The 13,937-nt window shown below is 38.5% G+C and overlaps 1 protein-coding gene across 2 annotated transcripts in view; it reads left to right on the top strand.

The window, feature by feature from the left end:
* Positions 1-13,937, top strand: part of TPST1 (tyrosylprotein sulfotransferase 1) — a 141,561-nt gene that overhangs the window by 75,189 nt on the left and 52,435 nt on the right. The gene's annotated exons all lie outside the window — the stretch shown is intronic.

The raw sequence follows: 13,937 nt of genomic DNA, 5'->3' as shown, positions 1-13,937 counted from the left end.
TTAACACATTGAAGAAGTCCAGTGAACTCCAAGTAGATCAAAACCAAAGAGATACACACCTAGACACATCATAATCAAACTTCAAAAGACAAAGAGAATCTTTAAAGCTGCAAAAGAAAAAGACTCCTGCCATACAAGGGTTCCTCAATAAGAGTAACAGCTGCGTTTTTCATTAGAAACCATGGAGTCCAAAAAAAAAAAAAAAAAAAAAAGAAACCATGGAGTCCAGAATGCATGAGATGACATAATCACAGTGCTGAAAGGCAGAACTCAACTAAGAATTATGTATCTGCCAAAATTATCCTTCAAAAATGAAGGAGAAATGAGATAATCTTTACAAATAAAAACTGAGAGAACTTGTCAGCAGTAGATCTGCCGACACAAATACTAAAGGGAGTTCTTCAGGATGAGATGAAAGAATACTAGATTTTGAATCTGTATAAAAATTAAAGAATGTGGATAAAGTCAACTACATACGTTGACTCAGTACTGGTGAAGATGGTCCATAGAAGAAGGAAGTCTTCCAAACATCACCTGCTTCAAGACAGAAAAGATAAAGCCACACTTCTGTCTTCTCCACTTTTTAGGAGTTCTGCTATCTTCCTTCATTCAGCATATAATTTTTAATAGATTAATGAGATGAGATCCTTTCACCATTCTAATTCTACTTAAAAAAAAAAAAAAGTAAATAAAAGAATGGGCTTACTACAGGAAAGGCAAATTAAAACCATAGTAAGTAAGGGACATCTGGATGGCTCAGCGATTGAGTGTCTGCTTTTAGTTCAGGCCATGATCCCAGGATCAAGTCCCACATTGGGCTCCTTATAGGGAGCCTGATTCTCCCTCTGCCTATGTCTCTGTGTCTCTCATAAATAAATAAATAAAATCTTAAAAAAAAAAACAAAACATAGTAAGATACCCCTACATATCCAACCAGAATGGTAATATTAAATTGATAGACAATACGGAGTGTTACCTAGGATGCGAAGCAACTGGAATTCTTAATGTCGGCGGAAGTGTAACCTAATATAGCCACTTGGGAAAACTATTTGTTATAGCTACTTAGCAAAACATGCTTACCTTCTGACCCATCAAATTCACTCCTGGGTATGTATAAAACAGAAGCTATAGGGGCGCCTGGGTGGCTCAGTTGGCTAAGTGTCTGCCTTTGGCTTGGGTCATGATCTCAGGCTCGGCCCCCACATCAGGCTCCCTGCTCAGTGGGGAGTCTGCTTGTCACTCTCCCTCTGCCCCTTGACCCCACTTGTGCGCTCTCTCTCTCAAGTTAATAAATAAAATCTTTTATTTATTTATTTATTTATTTATGATAGTCACAGAGAGAGAGAGAGAGAGGCAGAGACACAGGCAGAGGGAGAAGCAGGCTCCATGCACTGGGAGCCTGATGTGGGATTCGATCCCGGGTCTCCAGGATCGCGCCCTGGGCCAAAGGCAGGCGCCAAACCGCTGCGCCACCCAGGGATCCCTAATAAATAAAATCTTAAAAAAAACCCAGTAACTATAGACTTAAGAAAATGATACCAAAAGACTTACATAATATTTATGGCAGCAGTATTAATAACTATTATATATATAAGTAGTATAACTTCTAAAATCTAGAAGCAAATACAAATGCTCATCAACAGGAGAACAGATAATGTTGTGTATTCATGCAGTGAGCAATAAAAAAGAGCAAACTGCTGATACACACATTGAACCTCACAAATAGGCTTTGTATAAAAAGCCAGACATTAAAGTGTATAATGTAATTGCCCATTTTTATGAAGTTCAAAAATGGATAAAAGTGATCTATATAATTATTAGAATACTGGTTATCTTATGGGTACTGACTGGGACACAACATAAAGGAGCCAGTTTAGAGGCTGAGAATGTTCCCTGTCTTTTTCTGGATGGTGGTTACATGGGTATATACATAAAAATTTGAATTAAGTGCTGAAAAAAGGTTGATGTTCTTGAAGTTCTGTTTGTACTTTAAATTATGTAAGTTTAAGATTTTGAAACACATATCTTTTTTTTTTTTTTTTTTTTTTTTTTTAAGATTTTTTATTTATTTATGATAGTCACAGAGAGAGAGAGAGAGAGGGGCAGAGACACAGGCAGAGGGAGAAACAGGCTCCATGCACCGGGAGCCTGACGTGGGATTCGATCCCGGGACTCCAGGATCACGCCCTGGGCCAAAGGCAGGCGCCAAACCGCTGCGCCACCCAGGGATCCCGAAACACATATCTTTATTTTGTCAGTGTTCAAATCTGGGATAAATAATAGTATATAATTATATCATGTGGAGGGAAATTGAACCATAGTTTCATTAGTTATGATTGCTAAAAGTCTTTTTTTTTTTTTTTTTTTTTTTTAGATTTTATTTACTTTTTTGAGGGAGAGATGAGAGAGAGCACGAGCAGGGCAAACTGGGTGAGAGGCATAGGGAGAAGCAGACTTCCCATAGAGCAGGGAGCACAAGGCAGGTTCCGTCCCAGGGTCCTGGGATCATAACCTGAGCCTAAGGCAGATGCTTAACTAACTGAGCTACCCAGGCACCCCATACATATGTTAATCTTAAAGTCCAGAATGGGCTAAGGGCAGTTATTACCAACATTAACTAGCTTGGTTCTGTTTTTTCATGCTGAAGGACCAAAGAGGAATGAGCAAGTAAGTGAACTTTGAAGAAATAAAGTACCAGTGTTTTCACAACTACTTGCAGGCCATAAAAAAGAAACAAAATCTGTTCCTTGCAAAGAATGTAAGTCTGGCCAGACACCAAGATGTTGCTGCATTGACAAAATAAAACAACCAGAGACAAAAGCACAATAGAGCTGCTTTCATCCCAAAATGTTCAAGGACAGAAAGAATAAGGTTGGGGACATGACCAAGCAAGGGGGAGAGGAAGAGTGATCAGGGAAGGAGAGAGAGCTTATTTTTTTCTTGATCTTGTGTGAACTATCAATCTAAACCTAGAAATGCTGACTTCATCTGAAAAATCAGAAACAGATTTCTCCAATTTATTCATTTATTCAACAAATATTTATTGACCTTCTGTTATGTTCCTAGCACCGTTGTAAACACTTGAGATAGAGTAGCAAACAAAAGACACAAATTCCTGCCCTTGCAGAACATAGATTGAGAGTGGGGGGTGGGGTAGGGTTGCATACACATTACACATGTTGCAGTGATTCTGTATTAGGTAGCTTCTTTCCATATTTAGCATAGTTTAGCCTTCAACTGACCACACCTTCAGCAACCTCCAGTTTAATGCTGCTATTTAGGCCCATTACCTTTTCTAACGATACCCTCCTTAGTACTTAGATAATAAAATCTTGCAAATGAGTCGACTGATCTGTCTTGATAAGTGGTAAAGAACAGAATTAGAAATTGACCAAAATCATATGGGAATTTAAACACTGGTATGATACCATACACAGAGTACAGTAGTGTCCACCCTTGTCTGTGATTTTGCTTTCCATGGTTTCACTTATCCTTGGTCAACCACAGTCTGGAAGCCGATAATTGTTCTGACATATCATCAGAAGGTCAGTAGTAGCCTGATGCTATGTCACAATGCCTATGTCATTCACCTCACTTTCTCATCATATAGGCCGTTTATCATCTGAAAGTCATGGCATAAAGGGCAAATACAGTACAACCCAATATTTTGAGAGAGAGAGAGAGACCATGTTTATGTAACTTTTACATATATATAGTTATAATGGTTCTGTTTTATTATTAGTTATTGTTAATCTCTTATTGTGCCTAATTCATAAATTGAACTTTATCATAGGTAAAGAACCATGGTGTATATAAGTTTGGTACTATCTGTGTTTTGAGGCATCCACTGAGGGATGGATGGAATTTATCCTTGGTGGGTAAGGGGGGACTACTGTAGTAGTCTTGGATCCTAAAGTCGATGAAGATAAAACTGAAAATAATAAAATAGAGAAAAATAGTAGAAAGGATAAATAAAATGAAAATTGATGATTTGAGATGATTGATGAAAAGGTAAACCCTTTGCAGTATCTATGAAGGTATAAGAGAGCAAATGTGTATCAGTGAAAGAATGAAATACAGGTATCAAAGAAATTAAAAGAAGGGCTCCTGGGTGCCTTAGTTGGTGAAGTGACTCCCTTCGGCTCAGGTCATGATCCCAGGATCCTGGGGTTAAGCCCTGAGTGGGCTTCCCTGCTCAATAGGGAGTCTGCTTCTCCCTCTCCCTTTGCCTCTCCCCCTGTCTGTTCTCTCTCTCTCTCTCTCAAATAAATAAAATCTTTAAAAAAAAAAAAAGAACAAATGAGTCCAATGTTGTTTGGACTAGTTTAGGTCATAGAAAAAGATGGAAAACTCCCATGTTCATTTTATGAAACCATGATTTAATGACCGAACCCAGTAGAAATTACAGAGAAGAAAATCTCAGAATTTTCTTATCCATATTGATGCCAAAATCATAAACCATAAAATAATAAGTAAAATATTTGTAAGCGGAATTAAGCAGTGTTTTAAAGATTGATAAATTTTTATGACTGAATAACTTATTTCAAAAATGAAAGAATGGTTCATATCAGAAAAATCTATTAACATAATTCATTGTATCATTAAATTAAAACCAAGTGATCATATTATTTAATGTTGAAAAGCTCTTTTACCAAAGCTCTTGGTAAAATCAATCGTTATAATAAAGACTTTTAAGAAGGAATGGAAAAAAACTACTAAAATATGATAAAGACTATATATTTGTTCACTTAACATGTTTTTATTGAGCACCCATTATGTGCCAGGTATGTTCAATTAGGCTGGGGTTATAGCAGTTAACAAAACAAATAAAATTGATCTCTTTCTTCATGGAACTTACATTAGCACTTGGGAGCCATTCCATTAAAAAATAGGCAAGATAAATGTCTAGTTCATCAGATGGTAAGAAGTCCTATAGAAAGAAATGAAGTAGAGGATAGGTAGTTGTTAAGAGCTGGGGTGTAGGAATAGTAAGGAAGTCCTCACTGGGAAGATCATACTTTTAGCAGAGACCTATGGGAGACTAAAAGCAAGTGAACAAAACATAAAAATTGTTTCCCTCATGGAGCCTACTATCTAATGGGAGAAGACTAAAAAAACCTAAAAACCGTACTAAGGAAAATATATACCATATTAGGAGATTATGAACGCTATGGAAAAAGAAAAATTAGAGGAGAATAAAGGGGACCAGGACCAAAGGGATTTTTAAAAAATGTATTTTTTAGATTTTATTTATTTATTCATGAGAGACACACAGAGGAAGCAACATAGGCAGAGGGAGATGCAGGCTCTGCTTGGGGAGCCCAATGGCGGGACTCAATTCTAGGACCCTGGGATCATGCCAAGTCAAAGGCAAATGCTCAGCCACTGAACCACCCAAGTGTCTTGATTTTTTTTTATTTGAAAAAAAAATTAAGTAATTTCTACACACAACATGGGGCTCAAACTCACAACCCCAAGATCAAGAGTTGCATGCTCTGCTGACTGAATCAACCAGGTGTCCCATGGACAGAGGGTATTTTGAAGGGCAGTTTGTAATATTAAATAGAGTGATCAGAGTATTCTTCATCAACTTGAGATGTGAGGAAATCTTGGAGGTGAAGGAGTTAGCCAAGTGGATATATGGGGAAAGGGTGTACCAGACAGAGGAAACAGCCACTATAAAGACACTAGTGAGGAGCATACCTGGCCTATGCAAGCAATTGCATAAATGTCAGTATGGCTGGAACAGAGTGGATGTAGGAGGTTATGGAAGTCAAATTAGGTTATATAGGCCCTTGTAGACCACTGAAAGGACTAATTAAAAATTAGTTTAGTGAACTTTAATAGGGCAGATACCCTTATAACTACCATCCATGTCAAGAAATTGAACTATGCCAGTCAGTCCAGAAGCCTTTCCATGTATCCTAATCTCAAAATAAATCTTGTGCTTTCCCCCAAAACTATACACCATTCTGAAACTTTTAGAAGTCTCTTCCAGATGTTTCTTTATAGTTTTATCATCCAAACATGCATGCTTATATACTATAGTCTTACCCTTTAAAAATAATCTGGCACATATTTTAAGTTTCTTTAGGTCAATAGGTTTCCAAATGCTCAATTCCTATCATTACCATTCACTATTTTTTGAAGCGCCTACGTCATTTAGCCAATAAAATTATTTACCATCTGAATTTTGCTAATTGCAAAGTTTTTGCAATCGGACTGCTGATTGTCCAACATATTATTCTTAATGCTGTATTTAATACAAAATTGGCAGCTGAATCCAGAGGCTTAATCAGACTCAGGATCTGATTTGGCAAGGCCATCTGTTATGTGTAGTTGTCTTTCTTTTTTTGTGTGTGTGTGATTTTAGCAGCCATTGATCCTCCATGTCTAGATTCATTTGTTTGATCTTGCAAAAATTCTGATTTAATTTCTCAATATTACTTGGAAAATTTTATAAAGAGATACATCCCTGCATCTGCTTATCTGGTTACCCAAGTTTATAGGCCACAATAGGAAAAAGGCATGATAAATACTTGATTGTTGTTCTTTATTTGATAGTTTTCAAGATATGAGTTGGTTTCTTTTCATATCTTTCCAAGAGACTAACTTGATGATTTCAATCTATTGCAATTATTATTTTTGTTGAAGTTCAGATTGTCCCATCTCTGGCCCACTAGAAGCTTCTTCAAATTGGTTCCTGTGGACTTTTGCCATGACCATGGGAATGTCTCATAATTTCCTTGCTATCTAGTATGGTAAGGCATTACAGGCTCAGCTCAGATCAGGAATCAGTCATTTCTTTAGTATCTCTTCATTTCTTTTAGCAGAAAATGATACTTTAAGAGTTCTTTGTGGTCAGGCTATCCCATTCCTTTGTTAATGCCCCCAACTATTTTGGTGGTCTGAAGGCTCATTTTCTAGTACAGGAGTGGAAAACTGTGGCTTTCCACCTGTTTTTGTATAGCTTGTAAGTTAGGAATGGTTTTACAAACTTTAAGAGGGTTGCAAAAAAAATTTTTTTTTTAATTTTATTTATTTATTCGTGAGAGACACAGAGAGATGTAGAGACATAGGCAGAGGGAGAGGCAGGCTCCCTTTGGGGAGCCCGATGTGCGACTCCATCTTGGGACTCCAGGATCATGCCCTGAGCTAAAGGCAGATGCTCAACTGCTGAGTCACCCAGGCATCACTAGGGTTGTAAAAATTAAAAAGGAGGATGTGCAACAGAGACAGTGTCTTGGTAGCATCAGATATTTACTGTGTGTGTGTGTGTGTGTGTATTTATATATAATCATTTATTTACTATATATATTTATTGTCAGTTTTTTACAGAAAAAGTTTGTTGACTTGCATTCTAGTAGATTCGTCAGAAAGTGTCCATAGAAACAATATTTCTTGAGTTCTTTGGAACTTTGATTCTAGCTCTTGGATAACAGCTATTCTATATTGTTTATACCTGAAAGTCAGTTTTACTACATATAAAATTCTTGGCTCAGTTTTCTTCCATGTGTATGTTTAATGGGTTGCTCTGTTTTCTTCTGGCAAAAAATATTGATGTGATAAAGTCTGATAATATAATTTTGGTTTTTTTTTTTTAAGATTTTATTTATTTATTCATAGACACAGAGAGAGAGAGGCAGAGACACAGGCAAAGGGAGAAGCAGGCTCCATGTAGGGAGCCCGATGTGGGACTCGATCCTGGGTCTCCAGGATCACACCCCAGGCTGCAGGCAGTGCCAAACCACTGCGCCACCAGGGCTGCCCTGATAATATAATTTTGATTCTTATTCTGTATTTGTTACTTTAGTTTTCTGCTGTAAGTCACGTGCTCATTTTGCCGAGGTGCTCAGTGGATTTTTTTCTTTTGAAGTCTCATAATTTCACTAGAATATATCCTGATGTTAGTAAATTTAAAGCAGATATTGTCAGATAGATCATATACTCTTTCAGTATATACTCGGAAAAAAATATTTTTAAAGACTGCTTTCTTTGGAGGAGCTTGAGAAGATGGCAGTGTAGGAGGACCCTGAACTCACCCTTTACCATGTTTCCAAAAAGATACTATCCACATCCAAATCAACAAAACTGGAGAGTAATCTGAAGACTAGCAGAGCTACTCCACAACTACTATAAAGAAGAAGCTGCAGCTGAAGTCTTGTTATCCAAGAGCTGAATGGTTAGGAACGTCAGAAAGGCAGAGGGAGGCTGCCTGCAGGATAATGGGAAGCTGTGTGCATGGAGAGGACAAAAAATGGGCTCTTGAGCTGTGAAGCTTACATGGGGAAGACAAATCCCTATAACATTTGGCTTTAAAAACCAGTGGTGGTACTTGGAGCCTGGAGCTTTAAAAGGCTGCTGCATCAGCACTTGGTGAGCTGGGAGACTGAGCAGTAGCTTGGATGCTGCCCTTAAAGGGACAGCAGCCTACACAGAGAGACAACATAAAAATGGCTGTTTACACAATGCTAGGGACAAACAGGAGACAGGTCTGTTCATACTGATTTTGGAGCATGTTGAGAGACTTCGCTGAAAATGAGGTAGTTTGCAGGTGCCATTTTCCTCTGCTGACCTCCAGCATAAACACAGAGCCACACCTGTGAGAGGCAAAGCTGCATAGATACTTCTAAGTAAACTGCTAGCATCATCCCAGGCCCACTCATTCTCGTGAAGACTCATTTCTCGAAGCTTGCTAACCTCGGCCCTGGGCTAAGGGCAAATTCTGTTAACAAAATAGACCTACACCAAGACATGTGATAATTAAATTTGCAAAATATAGTGATGAAGAATCTTAAAAGCAGCAAGACAAAAGAATTCATTAACTTACAAGGGAAAATCCGAAAGACTAGCAGGAAATTCTTCAATTTGAAAATTTCAAAATTTTCAAATTTTCAATTTTTCAAGTAGCCAATTCTACTCTATTTGGCAAGGTTATCATTCAGAATAAGAGAAATAAAGATTTTCTCAGGCAAAAACTAAAGGAGTTCATGACCACTAAACCAGCTCTGCAAGAAATAACCAAAAGGGACTCTGAGTGGAAAGGAAAGACTAAAAGTGACAGTATAGAGAAAGGAAACACACGGCAGTAAAAATGAATATTTCTGTAAAAAAAAATCAGTCAAGGAACTGAAAAAAGGGGGGGTATAAAACAGCATATACGTAAAACATGGGAAGGAAAGGGAAAAAGAATAGATTCAAACTTAACTGACCATCAACTTGATATAGACTGCTATATACAGAAGATATTATATACAAACTGAATGGTAACCGTATCAAAAGCCACCAATAAATATGCAAAGAAGAGAAATAAATCTAAATATATCACTAAAGAAAATCAGCAAACATTAAAGAATGAAGGACATGAAAGGATCAGAGAAAATTTCCAAAATCAACCATGAAACAAGTTTATTTTTTTAAAGATTTTATTTATTTATTTATTCATAGAGACACAGAGAGAGAGAGAGGCAGAGACACAGGCAGAGGGAGAAGCAGGCTCCATGCAGGGAGCCCGACATGGGACTCGATCCCGGGCCTCCAGGATCACACCCTGGGCTGCCGGCAGCGCCAAACCGCTGCGCCACCGGGGCTGCCCATGAAACAAGTTTATATCAGTAATTACTTTGAGTGTGATTGCAATGAACAATTACACTATTTTTTTTAAGATTATGGGTTTAATCTTAAAAATTATTAATTACACAATTTATTTTTTTAAGATTTATTTGAGAGAGAGAACATATGCATTAGTAGGGGAAAGGGGTAGAGGGAAAAGCAGACTCCCTGCTAAGCAGAGAGCCCAACATTGGACTCAATCCCAGGACCCTGGATCAAGACCTGAGCTGAAAGCAGATATTTAACCAACTGAGCCACCCAGGTGCCCCATAAAAAGCCCTGCAGATTGAAAATAAATGGATGAAGAAACATCTATCATACAAATGGATGTCAAAAGAAAGCTGGAGTAACAATACATATGTCGGACAAAGTAGACTTTTTTTTTTAAGATTTTATTTATTTATTCATGAGAGACATAGAGAGAGAGGCAGAGACACAGGCAGAGGGAGAAGCAGGCTCCATGCAGGGAGCCCGATATGGGATTCGATCCTGGAACTCCAGGATCACGCCCTGGGCCGAAGGCAGGCACTAAACCACTGAGCCACCTGGGGATCCCCAAAGTAGACTTTAAAACAAAGACTGTGGGATCCCTGGGTGGCGCAGCGGTTTGGCGCCTGCCTTTGGCCCAGGGCGCGATCCTGGAGACCCGAGATCGAATCCCACGTCGGGCTCCCGGTGCATGGAGCCTGCTTCTCCCTCTGCCTGTGTCTCTGCCTCTCTCTCTCTCTCTCTGTGTGACTATCATAAATAAATAAAAATAAAAAAAAAATAAATAAATAAATAAAACAAAGACTGTAACAAGATGCTATAAATATTAAAGAGGACAATCCAATAAGATGGTATAGCAATTTTAAATACTTATGCACCTAACATAGTACCCAAATATAAAAAATAGTAACAAACATAAAGGAACTAAGTGATAGTAATACCATAATAGTAAGGAACATTAACACATCATTTCATCAATGACAGATCATCTTAACAGAAAATCAACAATGAAACAATGGCTTTAAGTGATGGATGGAACAGGTGGATATAACAGATATATTCAGAACATATAAAATAGCAGAATACACCTTCTTTTCAAGTGTATGTGGAGCATTCTCCAGAATAGATCACATGTTAGCCCACAAAACAAACTAACAAATTCAAGAAGATCAAAATCAGGGATCCCTGGGTGGCGCAGCGGTTTAGCGCCTGCCTTTGGCCCAGGGCGCGATCCTGGAGACCCGGGATCGAATCCCACGTCGGGCTCCCGGTGCATGGAGCCTGCTTCTCCCTCTGCCTGTGTCTCTGCCTCTCTCTCTCTGTGTCCATGAATAAATAAATAAAATCTTAAAAAAAAAACCAAAATTATATTATCAGACTTTATCACATCAATATTTTTTGCAGAGGAGAAGCAGGCTCCATGCAGGGAGGCATCTCGCAGTCACCGCATCTCTCCCACCTACCACCCCTCCAGCAACCTTCAGTTTGTTTCCTTTAGTTAAGAGTCTCTTATGGTTTGTTTCCCTCTCTAATTTCATCTTAATTTTATTTTTCCCTCCCTTCCCCTATATTTATCTGTTCTGTTACTTAAATTCCACATGAGTGAAATCATAAGCTAATTGTCTTTTTTTTTTTAAGATTTTATCTATTTATTTATTCATGAAAGACACAGAGAGAGAGAGGCAGAGACACAGGCAGAGGGAGAAGCAGGCTCCATCCAGGGAACCTTGTGTGGGACTCGATCCCAGGACTCCAGGATCACGCCCTGGGCCAAAGGCAGGCACTAAACCGCTGAGCCATCCAGGGATTCCCCGATAATTGTCTTTTTCTGACTTCTTTCACTCGTGGTAATACCATCTAATTTCATCCATGTCATTACAAATGCTAAAATTTCTTTCTTTTTTTTTTTTGGATGGCTGAGTAATCCATTGTGTGTGTGTGTGTGTGTGTGTGTGTGTGTGTGTGTGTGTGTACTACGTATACTATATAGTATATACATCTTCTTTATTCATGTGTTGATGGACATCTGGGTTGTTTCCATAGTTTGGCTAACGTGGACATTGCTGCTATGAACATTCGGGTGCAGGTGCCCCTTTGAATCACTATGTTTGTATCCTTTGAATAAATACCTAGTAGTGCAATTGCTGGGTCATCGGGTAGCTCTATTTTTAACTTTTTTGAACCTCCATAGTGTTTTCCAGAGTGGATGTACCAGTTAAACAGGGTCCCCTTTCTTCACATCCTTGTCAGCATCTCTTGTTTCCTGAGTTGTTAATTTTGGCCATTCTGACTGGTATGAGGTGGTATCTCATTGTGGTTTTGAGTTGTATTTCCCTGATGCCGAGTGATGTTGAACATTTTTTCATGTGTCTGTTGGACATTTGTATGTCTTCTTTGGAGAAATGTCTGTTCATGTGTTCTGCCCATTTCTTGACTTGGCTCTTTGTTCTTTGGGTGTTAAATTTGATAAATTCTTTATAGACTTTAGATACTAACCCTTTATCTGATAAGACATTTGCAGATATCTTCTCCTGTTTTACAGGTTATCTTTTGGTTTTGTCAACTGTTTCCTTTGCTGTGCAGCTTTTTATCTTGATGAAGTCCCAGTAGTTCATTTTTGCTTTTTGTTTTTCCAGTGCTTTTGGAGATGTGTCTAGCAAGAAGTTTCTGCAGCTAAGATCAAAGAGGTTGCTGCCTATGTTCTCCTCTAGGATTTTGATGGATTCCTCTCCCACATTTAGATCTTTAATCCATTTTGAGTGTATTTTTGTGTATGGTATAAGAAAATGATCCAGGCTCATTCTTCTGCATGTAGCTGTCCAATTATCCCAACACCATTTGTTGAAGAGACTGTCTTTTTTCCATTGGATATTCTTTCCTGCTTTGTTGAAAATTAGTTGACCATTGAGTTGAGGGTCCATTTCTGGGTTCTCTCCTTTGTTCCATTGATCTGTGTGTCTGTTTTTGCCCCATACCATATTGTCTTGATGATTACATCTTTGTAATAGAGCTTGAGGTCTGGAATCGTGATGCCATCAGCTTTGGTTTTCTTTTTCAACATTCCTTTGGCTGCTTGAGGTTTTTTCTGGTTCCATACACATTTTAGGATTATTTGTTCCAACTCTGTGAAAAATGTTGATGGTATTTTGATAAGGGATTGCATTGAATGTGTAGATTGTTTGGGGTGTCCTAGAGAAATTTTTAAGAGGGAGGGAAAATGTGACAGGAAGGAAACCTGGAGATAGTGGTCTCATTGAATCCTGGGGAATAATCATTTTATTTTCTCTTGTCTCTTGTTTAGGAGTGGAGTCCCTTTGAGGGAGTTGTCATCAGATAATGATTGTCTGCAGTGAGAGGTCACATACTTTTATTTTTTTAAAGATTTATTTATTTATTTATTTATTTATTTATTTATTTATTTATTCATTCATCAGAGACAGAGACAGAGAGACAGAGAGACACAGGCAGGAAGAGAAGCAGGCTCCATGCAGGGAGCCTGATGTGGGACTCAATCCGGGTCTCCATGATCAGGCCCTGGGCCGAAGGCTCAGCTAAACCACTGAGCCACCCGGGCTGCCCGGTCACATACTTTTTAAAAAGGAGTTTTACCTTTTATTAGAATACTAATTTGAATGACTTCTTATGTATTATGATATAAAACTCTTTTTAAAGATTTATTTATTTTAGAGAGAGGGAGACAGAACATGAGCAGGGTGTGAGAAGGAGACAAAGAGAGAGGGAGAAGTATACTCCCCACTGAGCAGGGAGCCTGGCTCAGGGCTTGATCCCAGGACCCTGAAATCATGACGTGAGCCAAAGGCAGATGCTTAACTGACTGAACCATCCAGGTGCCCTCTTAAGCACTTTTGTTTTGCAGTCATTTGGCCAATATCTGCCAATTCTGATACAATTTAAATCTAGGTATCATTTTATGTTTATTTTATTTATATTTATTTATTTATTTTTAAATTTTTATTTATTTATGATAGTCACACACACACACAGAGAGAGAGAGAGAGAGAGAGAGAGGCAGAGACACAGGCAGAGGGAGAAGCAGGCTCCATGCACCGGGAGCCTGACGTGGGATTCGATCCCGGGTCTCCAGGATCGCGCCCTGGGCCAAAGGCAGGCGCCAAACCACTGTACCACCCAGGGATCCCTATATTTATTTATTTTGTCCTAAGATTATGAGTTAGTCAAACACAGTGAGTATAACCACTATAAGCATAAAGTAAATTTCTAGGTCAAGAGATAGAACACATTTATTCTGTAATGTTGAAAATTGTAAACAGCACTTCTTTTCCTTCTTTAGAAAAGATTCTTCAGGAAGTCAACAG

Source organism: Canis lupus, chromosome 8 (assembly GCF_048164855.1).
Source record: "Canis lupus baileyi chromosome 8, mCanLup2.hap1, whole genome shotgun sequence".
NCBI lineage: Eukaryota > Metazoa > Chordata > Mammalia > Carnivora > Canidae > Canis > Canis lupus.
The sequence above is the reverse complement of the archived record's forward strand: the minus strand, read 5'-3'. Positions and strand labels throughout refer to the sequence as shown.